Genomic DNA, 14,163 nt, shown 5'->3' with positions numbered 1-14,163 from the left:
TTCTATAGCTACCTCATGTATAATTATATTGTGACAGAATGAGGGACTTTAATGTGATATCGTGGAATGTCAATGGTCTAAATTCTCCCGTGAAAAGATCCAAATGCCTAGATTATCTCCATCGCAAACGAGCTGACATGGTCCTAATACAAGAATCCCACCTCAAAGCTCCTGATGTTACTCGCTTTCAGAATAGACATTTTAAAGTGATAGCTTTTTCATATAATAGTGCATCAAGAGGAGTTATTATTCTTCAGAACAGAAAATTCCCGTTTCTAATAGAGAAATCGGGTGAAGATGAAAATGGGCGGTTTACATATGTGTCAGGTTCATGGAATAATTTGAAAATGGTTCTCTTCTCAGTATACTCCCCTAATAACTATGATGCAGATTTTTTTCCATCTCTTACCAAATCCCTCCTTAATTTTGCTGACTACAAACTGGTCGTAGGAATAGATGCTAATGCAGTTTGTAATCCATTAATCGATAGATCCCTTGTCTCTGTTAATGGTGATCAGGCTTCGCAGTCGTTAAACGATCTCATTGCTGATATGTGATATCTGGAGAGTGAAGAATGAGAGCGGTAGAGATTATACTTTTTATTCTGCACGCCATAAATCATTTTCGAGGCTAGATTACATTCTGATTTCTAAATCTCTTACTCAAGGTGTAAACCATATTGATATTTTACCCATACTGATTTCAGATCACTCCGCTGTGATTTGTAATCTATCTCCTCCGATAATTCCCCTAAGCTCCAAAAGGTGGCGTATGAATACAACTCTTTTGCAAAATGAAGATTTTGTAAAACAGTTACGTTCTAAATTATCTCTGTTTCTCAAAGAAAATTCGAGCTCAGCTACTAATCCACAGATGCTATGGGAAAAAACCAAGTGTTTTTTGAGAGGAAATTGTATTTCTTTTGCCCCCTATGTAAATAAATCCAGAGTTAAACAATTAACCCGTCTGGAGGATCAGATTAAATGTGTAGAGAAGGATCTTAAAAAAACATTCACGGAACAGAAAAGCAGAATCCTAGCGAATTTAAAAATTGACTACAAGGCAATCTTACTAAAAAGGGTAGAATTTTTGATCCACCGTACCAAACAAAATTACTATTTTAATGGAGAACGACCAGGCAAACTAATGGCGTTAAGGTTGAAATGCAATGAGGCCTTGGCCTCAATAACTGCCATTAGGGACAATGCAGATGTTCTTCACACAGCTCCGGGTGATGTAAATAGGACATTCAAGGAATTTTATGAGCATCTATACAAATCTGAGGTGGGAGTGAATGAACAACCTGTCATTGATTTTCTGTTAAATTTAGAACTACCCCAATTAAGCGAGCAATGTGCTTTTCTTGATTCTCCAATAGAACTTAATGAATTGAAGGAGGCTTTAGAAGTTATGAATAAGGGAAAGACCCCTGGTCTGGATGGTTTACCCCCAGAGCTGTATCTGGCAATATGGGATTTGATTGGACCGCTCCTCCTTGACTCCATAAATTTTGCTATTGATACGGGTTGTTTCCATCGAGATCAGAACACTGCTCTTATTTCTCTTCTACTGAAAAAAGGGAAAGAACCCTTATGCTGTTCTAGTTACAGGCCGATTTCACTAATTGGTACGGATGTCAAGTTATATGCTAAGGTTCTAGCCCGTCGTTTGGGACCAGTCGCCAGCTTCCTAATCGCCCACGACCAGACAGGATTTCTTAAGGAACGTTTTGCTACAGATAATGTGCGACGCCTTTTGGACATCATTGACTCACCCAACCCGGTTAATGAGCAACGCGCTATCCTCTCACTAGACGCAGAGAAAGCCTTTGACCGGGTCGAGTGGACATATTTATGGTCTGCCTTAACCCGTTTTGGATTTGGCCCTCGTTTTATTCATATGGTTCAGACTCTCTATGGTAACTCTTCTGCACGGGTTTCAACGGGTTTGTGCTGTTCGGAAGCATTCCCGTTGAATAGAGGCACTAGACAGGGTTGCCCTTTATTGCCCCTATTATTTGCAATTTCATTAGAGCCCTTAGCGCAGGCAATTAGGCAGGACCATATTATTTCCCCGATTATTGTTGGCGACTCCAAACATTTTATCTCTCTTTTCGCGGATGATATTCTTCTCTACATGTCTAATGTTTCCTCTTCTCTACCTCAGTGTCTTAAAATATTTAATGACTTCAGCATCTTAAGTGGTTACAAAATTAATTGGGGAAAATCTGTATTAATGCCCCTGTCTTCGTCAACAAATACTGCATTAGCGTCTTCTTCGATCCCAATTAGTAATACATTTAAATATCTGGGAATTCAGATCTTTCCATCACTTCAAACTATCTCTAAAGAAAATTATAGTTCTTTATTTACTGCTATCAGACGAGATTTACAGAGATGGGACGTTATTTTAGTCTCACTGCAAGGCAGAATTGCAATCATGAAAATGAATATCCTCCCTCGACTTTTATTTCTGTTCTCCATGATTCCTTTATCTCCCCGTATAACCTTTTTTAAAGAGATGAATTCCTTGATTACCAAATTCATTTGGAATAACAAACGACCAAGAATTAAACTCTCAACATTGCAGAGAAGATCTGATAAAGGAGGCTTGTCACTTCCGAACTTAAAATTGTACTTTTGGGCATGTCAGCTCCGCTCGCTCAAGATTTGGTTACAGGTTGACTCGCAGATCGCCTGGCGGGAAGTGGAAGCATCAGCTGTGCTCCCACATCGGCTCCAGGATATTTTATTCACGGGTTTATCAAAGAAAGACCTAAAGTTTGGGAATACAATTGTGTATAATTCTCTTAAAATTTGGCATGAGGTATGCAAATTCATGGGAAGTTCATCTAAGTTCTCATCTGAATCGCAGATCTGGTATAATCATAATTTGCAATCCGACAACAGACCTTTTGTTTTTAAGCCATGGTCGGATCGAGGTGTACATCCTTTTGGTGACATATTCAATAATCAGGGATTAAGGTCTTTTCAAGATCTGACAGAGTGTTATAATCTGCCTGGACATTCCTACTTTCTCTATTTAAGGCTGAGAAGCGCAATGCGCGCTTATGGAGTACCATGGAACTGTAACTTGGACTCTCACCCTCTGATGGACTGTGTGAACTTTTCACAGACACGAGGAGCAGTGTCATTCATTTACAACAGACTGCTCAAGCACAGCTGCGGAAAGCTCCCCATCACCACGATATGGGAAAAGGAATTAGCGCCTTGCAAACCAAATTGGGACTGGATATGGGACACAACTCCAACAATGTCAAAAAATCTTGCCCATCAGTTAATACATTATAAACTGCTTCATAGGGCTTACGCTACTCCAAATATCTTGCACAAAATGAAGCGCTTGCCTACCCCGTTCTGCTCACTCTGTAATTCAAACACTGTGGGTACTTATGTGACTAACAGTATACAGAGTGCTATATTAAAAGTTGAAAGATGGTCATATGAGTGGGGATTTAAGATGTCTGTCGCAAAGTCATGTTACATGATCTTTACCAGGAAGAGAAATATTAATAACACACAGCTTACATTATATGGACAAAATATGGAAAGAGTGAAAGAGTTCAAGTATCTAGGTTTGTGGTTTGATTAGAAATGTGTATGGAGAAATCATGTGAAACAGGTTAAAACAAAATGTAAAAAGGTATTGAATCTCATGAGGTCAGTTTCTGGTTATCAATGGGGAGCAGACAAACAATCATTACTAGATATTTATAGAGCCTTAATACAATCATGTATTGACTATGGCTGTATGGTATATGGAGCAGCAGCCAAGAGTAACTTAGAAAAACTAGACAGAATACAGCTCAGAGCACTAAGAATCAGTTTAGGTGCAGTGAAAACAACCCCTAGTAATGCACTGCTGGTAGAAGCTGATGAATTGCCACTGTATTTAAGACGTACTAAGCTATCTTTAGCATATTGGGTCAAGTTAAAAGGATCTGGAGAGGAACAACCTGCAACAAAGGTTCGGTGTGATTGTTGGGAATATACACAACAACGGAAAGGTAAAGGATTTGGCTGGAATACTAATACAGTAGCAGAAGAATAAGGATTAAATAACACAGAATATGGACCAACTACTGTATGGTGAAATGCTCCTCCGTGGATTTTACCGGTACCCAGGGCCAACGTGGACTTAATACTTATAGAGAAGAAGAAAGAATGGAGTAAAAGTAATATAGATAATATTGGATATCTGGTTCAAGACTATATAAAGAGAAAGTATTATAACTATATACTATTATTTATTGACGGATCAAAAGATCCAGGGACTGATCATGTAGGATCAGGAGCATACATACCTGAGTTTAATATAAGTATATGTAAAAGAATTAATGATAAATTATCTGTACATACAGCAGAAATGGTTGCTATTATTTTGGGGTTACAATGGATAGAAGAGGTGCGGCCTGAGAGAGTAGTCATTTGCTCAGACTCCGCTGCAGCCCTGTATAGTTTGAATTCCAAAAAGACAGCAAGAGATGATCTATTGATTGAAATATGCACAATAATGCAGAGAATTCAAAGAACTGGAGTGGATGTGCAATTTGTTTGGGTACCTGCTCATGTTGGTGTTGATGGGAATGAGAAAGCAGATGAGATTGCGAAGTCAGCGTTGAAATTAAAAGATGATGAAATAATGACAGTTCCCTTTGGAAAAGGAGAGGCCAAATCATTAATTAGGAAAGCAGTGAGTGACGTATGGCAGAAGAAGTGGGACACAGACAATAAAGGGAGACACTATTACAGTATACAGAAATCAATTAAGGTGAAGAGCTTCAAAGGGAAATGTAGAAGAGATGAAGTGGTGTTTTCAAGATTAAGGCTTGGACATACTGGGTTAAAATCAATGCTTTATATAATGTCAAAATGTTTGATAAATGTGAGGCTTGTGATGTTCCTGAAAATGTTGAGCATGTCATCATGAAGTGTAGTAAATATAATTCTGAGAGAAACATCTTACAAGACAAGATATACAGTATGAATTAGGCCGGGGATGGAATTTAGCAGGGATTTTAGGGATGAGTGAGGAAACAAGGGAGTGCTGCAAAGCTCTCTTTAATTTTCTCAAAGATACAGGATTAGATCATAAAATATAGTTGCTGTTTTTTTTTTGTTTTTTGTTTGTTTTTTTTTACTTATAACCTGTAACCTGTATTAAAACCCTGATATTGCACACTCCGGCACAGTAGGTGGCGGTATGCACCTGTACAAGTTGGTTGCGATCCGCCATAAAACCCAGAGAAGAAGAAGAAGAAGAAGAAGAAGAAGAAGGAAAATTCGCTGCCGGTCACGTGTGATTAGCAGGCGAATGAGAGTCTTTGGGAGTTGAAAGCGCGTTGGCGGAGAGACATGTAAACGTAACTTTGCAGCAACTTAACTTTGAACCGAGACTTTTACGAAAAAGAAAATAAGGGAAAGAAATGAAAATAAGACGAGTTAGATGGCTTGAATGAGATGTTTTAACCCCGATCTTGATAGGTTATTTTGTCTGCTGGTCTAATTTGGTCTGGCCGGTGTCGTCGTGGTTTCTTGATGAGTTTCTAGACGAACGCGCCCAAGAGGTTTAGAAAAGCGCGCGAACAGGAACACTCTCTTGCTGTTTTAGATAGAGGCACGAAATTAACAGTTAAAAGACTGGGCTGAACACGAACGAACTTAACAAACTGAACATGATGTCTTGCTCCTTTGTTCGGGTCTTTAACTTAAAAGTTAGTCCAACCTCCTGGAAAAATTCTGACCAATGGGAAAATGGCATAATTTTGGGAGGTGGATCTATTTCTTGCTTATCACTATCTTGTGATCTGTGAGCTTCTCGCTTTACAAGAGACCACATTTTAAACATTATAGATTTATAAGAATACAAAACATTTTACACAGATTTCAATCAAGCCGTCTTTTCAATTAAGAGCGTACGCTTCTTTTGATTGTAAACACGAGGCATTCACACTTCTAAGAGTTGTATAACAATTACAAGAGTTAATAGTTAACAACAATTGCATGATTAATATGTGATCTAAGCATAACAACCACAACACATGAACTGCAGAAAGAAATAAGAATTATGATGTTTGGTTATAAGTCCAAGAATTGTTCTGTGTGAGTTTTAATTTGATGTGTGAGATCTCAGATCTCAACAGTGAGGTCACTGTGTTTGAAAAAGAAAAGATCTGTGTGACATCTCTGTCCAGGATCAAAGGGTGGCCCCCTTCCTGTGGCGTTCTGTTGTTATCTGCAGGGCCACAAAAAGTCTTCTGAGGGGGGGTTTATTGTCCCCCAAAGCAGACCTTTTGGAGCCATCCAGTCAATGGAATGTGAGCACCAGGCTCTGGAGAGCTGGATCACATTTGAATTAATCCCATGAGAGATGAATTTGATGAAGTTGTGTTTGATTCGCCTCAATTCGTTACAACTGCTAAAAAGTGGTCAAAAAGAGCAGCTGTGCAGTCTTGTGGAGAGCTCTGATGACGTTCCCAAGAGGAAAAAACGACCAGTGTGTCTCAGCAGCTATGATGAAGGTATGAACCTGAGCATGTGAAATAAGTTATATAATAAACAATTAAAGTAATTCTAAAAATTCTTTTTAAAGATACTTCTGCAGTACCTCACCCCAAAAAGAAACGCCAGGTGAACTGTACAACAACTGGTACGCCTTTCTTAGTTTTAATTCTTTTACTTTACCACTTGTGTACATTTTCATATTAAAAAAGTGTTTGGGGGTTTCCAGAATACCAAAATATCATTGGTTGATGGATACCAAAACCAGTACATTTCATAGTTTTTCTTTTGTTCCTATTTTTAGTAATTAACGTCTAATTTACAGTGGCACCTCAGCTGCCATTTCCCCCAGCATTTAAAGCAACCAAACAAACCACACTAACGCCATCAAGACCTGATGAGCATCACATTCTTGATGCATCATTAAGACCAGCGCCTCCTAGAGACATCCAGAACAAGAATGGTAAATGCGAAACATAATTTGAAACTTGGTTTTTACCTTTATTTGAATGAATCAATATCGATTCTCCCAGATCACCTCCTGAGCCTACTCACTCAGAGAATCATCAGCATGGAGAGTGAGATGAAGGTGATGAGGAGCTCAACAGCAGCCCTGTATGAACTCTATGCTCGTGCCCTGGGTGATGGGACTAGTCAGCAAGTGGAGGAGATGAGTCTTGATGTGTGTGGCACCATGGAGGAACTCCTCTCTCTCGATGAGAAAAATGGAAGAGGAGACATTTCGGAATAGAGTGGTATGTTAATAGTGAACTCTCTGTGAAATGCAAAAAAAGGGTTAGAATTAAGTTAAATAACAAAAGTTATTGCCATTTTGAAAATGTATTCCATCTTGTAGATACACCATTTAAGTCTTGTTGGAGGTCCAAACCCTGGGGAAAACACCCGACGGGTGATGCGTGCACTGGCCTCCTACAGTGTCTGTAAACCCAAGTTCACACTAAAGGATTTTAAGCCCGATTTATGCCCGATTTGCAAATCGTTGAGCTCGCCGACAGGTCAGGGTGTTATCGCGTGCAAATCGAGGGGGATTAGCAGACGATGAACGCTTGCCAATCTGTTAGTATAAAAGAGCCAACAACGCAGCGAAAACGCTCGCAGACGCGTCGCCTGAGCCCAGAATCTCAGTGATGTCATGAGTACAGCCAAAGCAACGCATGGGTTGAGGACACCAGGTAAATCTTAGTTTTTATATTTTTTTGCATTTTTTTCTCAGAGCAGATCGTTGCGCAAACAGTGTGCAGCAACAGTGTTTCTGTCTGACGTCCATATTCACGTGTTGTGTTCTCTTCTTTGCTGGGTATAGGCGCACGTGCTGATTCGCGTCATTTCTGGTTCGTTTTATTGCTGGTTTTTCATGACAAAACGTGGTTTGTAGACAAGATAGAATCGTTGGGTGACAGAGTTGTTGTCAACGCGTTATTTATTTGATTATTTTCATGATTTAGACCGTACCATAGTACTGAAACAGCTCTCATTAGAGTCAAAAATGATTTGCTCTTATCATCCGAGTAGTGAGTTACCTCCTGTTGTGGATCAATCACGTTGTGTTGTGTGAACAGCTAAACAACTTGAACACTCCTGATTTCACTGAGAGCAAGTCATGTAGTGTGAACCGCACAGTTCAGCCTGACGTTTTAAAATCATGTAGTGTGAACAAGGCTTAAGGAGTTTAGTCACAAAGGGAAGAAAGGGAAGAGACCACTACAAGACCTGAACATTATGAAGATCATAAAAAGTAAGTGCAATATGTTAGGGACTCAAAAAACCTGTATTGCCAACGATACAGTACTGTTTACCAGTACTAAAACCACTGCATTATCATGGAACTTAATATTACAGAGGAGGTGATGATGTCCAATCCTAGAATCCTGCAAGCAACAGTGGAGGACATTGTGGCAGACACAGTTAAGCATGCTCCAGCAAGGTGTAGGAATGTAAGCTCCTTTGGTGCAGTTTTCTGTAAAACAGTTATTATCATTATATTCTAATTATATCATTTAAAGGGACACTTCACCCATTTGCATTAAGCTTTGTATCTTTAGAAACCCAGTCATATTTTTGAATGGTCATGGTTTATTCACCTATTTTCTCCTGAGATGGGAAAAATAAGGATTTAAGTGTTTTACTTCCTGCTTATTGTGACGTAAAAATCGTCATTTTGCGTCATGATAAGCAGGAAGTCACATTTCACTGAAATGACAGAGACTACAAACTTGTGTGTGGGGTGTGTTGTGTGTTTCTGTGTATGTCTGTATGTAAAATTAGGTAGAAAGTTAGGTATTGTGTTTTGGCATTTAGATACAATGTTATCCCACTGGTTACTATTGTTACAGTTGACATGTTTCTGAGTTCTATGAACACATTAAACAAAGTCAGTCTTTGATCTCCCAGGTGTCTGATCCACTGCGAGAACCAAGATCTGTCCGGCATGCCTGTGCTTTTTTCACTCCTCACTGCAGCCGCACTCTCGCATACATTTCAGGCAAGGTTAAGGTTAGTCTAGTTGATTGATTCTTGAGGCACGTGTGTAGGTAGTTTTTATTTCGTACCCGCAGGTAAAATTGTATTACAGATAAAAAAGTATTCGGTCATCCACATAAAACATACAATACAAATATTTCACGTAGCCTACAAATGAACAAATGGACAACTAGACTTCATGACAAACTGCGCCTTGACACATACGTTATCCGTATTAACTGTCAAGTGCTAAAAACTACTCTCTTATCATTTAGTAATTCAATTGCGGCTGGAACAAAAGTATTCTTATATCGTCTTGTTTTCCATCTCAAAGCCGCAAAACGGCGACCAGACGGAAGTAACTTAAAATCATTCCTTAGGGGATGCGACTGATCACTCAAGACAGCACTTGCTTTCCGATACAGCTGATCTGTGTATACATTTCCTAGGTTCCTTTGATTTACTCCAATTATTTTACTCGCCCATCTTACAATTTGGTTTAGGGAGTTTCTGTTCTTCACTGACAGACTTCCATACCACACCACTATGGAAAAAGACATAAGAGATTCAATAAAAGCGAAATAAAACAAACTCAGCATACGTCTGTCGATGTGAAATTTTGCAAGTTTCCTAAGGCATCTCAAACGTTGATGACCCTTTTTACAGACCATGTCACAGTTAGATTCAAATGAAAGTTTTGAATCTATAATTGTACCCAGATATTTAAAACTCTCCACCTGTTCCACAGTCTGTCCTTTAATAATCGTAGTAACGTGATCAACGGTGCGCGTTCTAAAATCAATTATCATGTCTTTCGTTTTGGTAGTGTTTAACTTTAAATGGGAATCATCGCACCAGGTCACAAAATCCTCCACAACTGGACCATGACCCGACTCGTCCCCTTGTAGCAGACTAACTATCACTGTATCATCGGCAAACTTAACTAATATCCTATCTTCATATCCACTTTGACACATATTAGTATACAAAATGTATAGTAAGGGCGAAAGAACACAACCTTGTGGTGCTCCTGTAGATAAAAATAGTACATCAGAAAAACTGCCATTCACTTTGACCCTCTGCATTCTATTTGTTAAAAAATCCAGTAGCCATCCCACTAAATTGTGGTTCAACTTATAATACTCTAACAATCTTCTGGCTAGGATGTGGGGTTGTATAGTGTTAAAAGCGGAAGAGAAGTCTATGAACAACAGTCTTGCATGGGTATTTTTCCCCTCTAGATGCTTAGTCAATAAATTTAACAGCATAAGTGAAGCATCCTCAACACTTCTGTTCGCTCTATATGCAAATTGCATGGGATCGAGGGCTTGTCCAGTCTTACTTAATAACTCAGACTTCACCAGTTTCTCAAATGATTTCATTACCAATGAGGTGAGGGCTACTGGTCTCAGATCATTTAACACCTTAGGCTTATTGCATTTAGGAACTGGAATAATAAAAGACTTTTTCCACAGACTAGGTACCTTTTGTTCACGTAATGACCGATTAAAAATATCACAAAATATAGAAGTTAGTTGCCTTGCACAGTGCTTTAATATGCTCCCACATATATAGTCTGGACCAGGACTCTTATTCACCCTAGTGGAGAGAAACATTTTCTCTACTACAGCCTGTTCTAAGACTATGTGGGAATCATCCTTACACAGCCATCGAATTTCTTCTACTTCATTTTTAAAATCAAAACTTTCAAATCTTGCGTAAAACATATTAAGAGCATTTGAAAGGTCATCATTTGATCTAAAACCACCAATACACACAGTGTTCTTATTTACATTGTCCTGTATTCCTGCAATTTTCTTCATACCAGACCAAGCAGAGCCTAAGTAATTCTCTGCCAAGTTTTTTTTCTAACCTAACTTTATATACTTGTTTGGCTTTGAAGATCTCCATTCTGACTTCTTTCCTTGCTGTTATCCTTTCTAGGTTATCCCCTTGTTTGTAGGCTAGCTTCTTATTTAGCAAACTTGTTTTAACTGATTTTGACATCCATGGTCTGGTATTTGGGAAAACCTTAAATTTACGTGTAGGCACAATCATATCCTCGCAAAAAGTTATGTATGAGCTTACAACATCTGTCAAGTCATCAATATGTTCACAAGAGTCTTTGAAGACCTCCCAGTCCGTACAGTCAAAGCACCCTTGCAAACGGGCGATTGAGTCTTCTGACCACATTTTGACTTCTCTTATCTGAGGTTTTTCTCTCTTAAATAAGGGTCTATAAATAGGAAGGAGCTGCACACAGTTATGATCGGCAGATCCAAGTGCCGACAATGGTACAGACCTATATGCCCCCTTTATGTTCCCATAACAGAGATCAAGTGTCTTATATTGTCTTGTCTGGCATGTAATGTATTGGTAAAAATTCGGCAGAGTCTTTTTAAGTGACACATGATTAAAATCTCCCAAAATGAAATTCGGCGCCTCTGGTGAAATATTTTGAAGTTCTTGAACAACATCAGATACAATGTTCGATGCAATGACGTTGTTTGCTTTTGGGTGAATGTACACAATAGTTATAAAAATTTGTGGAAATTCCCGTGGCAAATAAAATGGACGAAGGGATACTGATAACAACTCAACATCGGGTGTACAAATGTTCTCCCGAATAGTCACCGCAGTACAGTACCGCTTGTTGACATAAAGGCACACACCCCCACCGCGGGATTTACCTGTGATTTCTGCACTCCTGTCCGTGCGAAACGGGGTGCCAAACCCATCAATACACAAGTCATTATCCAAATCCTGTTCAGTAAGCCAGGATTCTGTGAATGCCATAGCACAGCTGTTTCTATAATCCTGCAGAAAACGAACATTTCCCTGCAACTCGTCAAGTTTGTTCCGTAATGACTGTACGTTACCCAGAATCATTGACGGCAGGGAAATACGGGTGAGCTGTTTGCGCCGTAGTCGTTGGCGAACACCTCCCTTTTTTCCCCGCTTCCTTTTCTTGACTTTCACTGCGTTGTCTCTCGATGTAGAATTACAATTTTCCCTCCGAAGTATGCCGCCTGGAAGTTGAAAAAGCGGGTGCTGACCAATAAGTAGACTCGGCGTGTTCCAAGCCAATAGCTGATCTCTGGTATAATGAATCCGTGAAGCCGGAGCCGTAGTTCCAAGACAAACGAGATTCAAGTCCAAGAATATCCAACACGCGATTAAAAGTATCAGCTCCATTTGTCCCAACGGATAGATTTGTATTAAGCACACTTAGTCATGAGAACACAAACAAATTTAAACATAAAACATGCACGGAAATACCATAAAATAACACAAATAGGACGCCGAGTTTTTCCTTCTGCTGGTCGCCGCTCGCGCATGCGCCCGAATCTATAGAAAAAAAGTGTGTGTGACACAAGATGCATGTGGTGCTACACACAGGTAACACACTGAATGTTATTATTTTAAATGCTGATTAAATGTAGCCGCAGAGTTTTTGTTTTTTACTTGGTAGCCTATTTCGGTCGTTGCTGCGACTAACACGGTCCTTTGATGTTAGGTCCTCACAACAAACCAGTTTGGTCACTGAGACGTAATCATCACGTTCTTGCGACATACCACTATAACGTTGCCACGACGATTATGGGAATCACAAAAGGCTTGTTTGAGATGCGCCTTGCCTCGCCTGAAATGTATGCGAGAGTAGGCGGCTGCAGTGAGAGGAGGAGAGAAAAAAGCGCCGGCAAGCCGGACAGCTCTCGGTACTCGCAGTGGATCAAACACCTGTGAGATGAAAGACTGGTATCGCAGGATTCACGCTTGTGCACGTGTTGCTAATAAACTGGATGTAATTTAAGCTCTGTTACTTTTATATGAAAATACATAATTAACAAGACGCCAAAAGTACTTGTTATTTAATTACATTTAATCCAAATATGTGTTTATCAATCATTTTTTCTTTTATGTTTTTATATATTGTTTTAATAAAAATGACATCACATATTAACCCATATGGCACTGTCAGAGTTTATTCACCCATATGTATACACATAAAACATGATGTCAGTTTTAAAATCAAACATTTTAAAAGAGACCAATACATCAAGGTTGTTTAAACCAATGAGCATTAAGCTGTGTCGTCAGCAAGTCGTTTCCCATTGTGCTTCTGATCAGCGCAGTCGGTGGAGAGCAACTGCGCGAGACTGCACAATCCTTGCGCTCGCGAAAGTTTTTTGACATACGTTGGCATGACATCAGAGCTAGGCGGACCACTCTCGGACACATTTCTAACCGGCATGCATCTCGCGCTGATCACCGGTGATCGTTTCTGCGCAGATTTTGCTCATCTCAAACAAGCCTAAAGTTACTCCGCTGGAACGTTATGTGGTACGTCGCTGCGACTAACACGGTCCTTTGATGTTACGTCCTCACAACATACCAGTTTGGTCATTGAGACATAATCATCACGTTCTTGCGTACCAATATAACGTCGCCACGTCGTTGGAACGTTATGTGGAATGTCGCTATATGTCGAATATGGGGTGGTCCGGTTACGTCTTCACAACGTAACTGTGTTAAGCCTTGTTCACACTACATGATTTTAAAACGTTGGCCGAAACTGTGCGGTTCACACTACATGACGTGCTCTCTGTGAAATCAGGAGTGTTCAAGTTGTTGAGCTGTTCACACCACACAACACAACATGATTGATCCGCAACAGGACGTAACGCACTACACGAGCTGGCAACAACTTTGTCACCCAACGATTCTATCTTGTCTACAAACTACGTTTTGTCACGAAAAATCGTAAACGACTTTTGCTTCAGTTTGAAAAACCCCGGAATGTTCTCCATAACAGAGCGAATTGCATCCCGTGTCTTGTTTTCTGCGGTCGTTTCGGTTTTCGATTTCTCTGACCGACAATGTAAAACTCGGCGCTTAGCGTCTACGTCAAGGCTCTCAGCCCGCCCTCTGTTCGTTGATTGGCCGGCTGGTTTCAGGCCGGTGGAAAACTGAAAGATAAGCTGCTATCTCAGACGGACTACAGGAGCGAAATAAAATTAGCGGAAGTAGGAAGTCTGACGTAGTCAGGCTAGAAGCTGTCAGTCACCACTGGAATCTTTTTTTCAGAGACTTAGGCATTAGTGTGAATTGTCAGTATGTGATTTTGCATTAGATGTTTTATAAAACAAACAATCATTCA

At 39.8% G+C, this 14,163-nt stretch overlaps 1 long non-coding RNA gene across 1 annotated transcript; it reads right to left on the bottom strand.

The window, feature by feature from the left end:
* Window positions 1–6,493: 6,493 nt before the first annotated feature.
* On the bottom strand, window positions 6,494–8,045 carry LOC120495274 (uncharacterized). The gene is made up of 2 exons (XR_005626022.2): window positions 7,021–8,045; window positions 6,494–6,549 (listed from the first exon to the last, which is right to left on the bottom strand). It is a non-coding gene; the product is annotated as an uncharacterized LOC120495274 (long non-coding RNA).
* Between the last annotated feature and the right edge of the window lie 6,118 nt (window positions 8,046–14,163).

The sequence above is a fragment of the Pimephales promelas genome, chromosome 6, assembly GCF_988280905.1.
Source record: "Pimephales promelas chromosome 6, fPimPro1.hap1.1, whole genome shotgun sequence".
NCBI lineage: Eukaryota > Metazoa > Chordata > Actinopteri > Cypriniformes > Leuciscidae > Pimephales > Pimephales promelas.
This window is presented reverse-complemented; position numbering and strand designations above follow the sequence as displayed.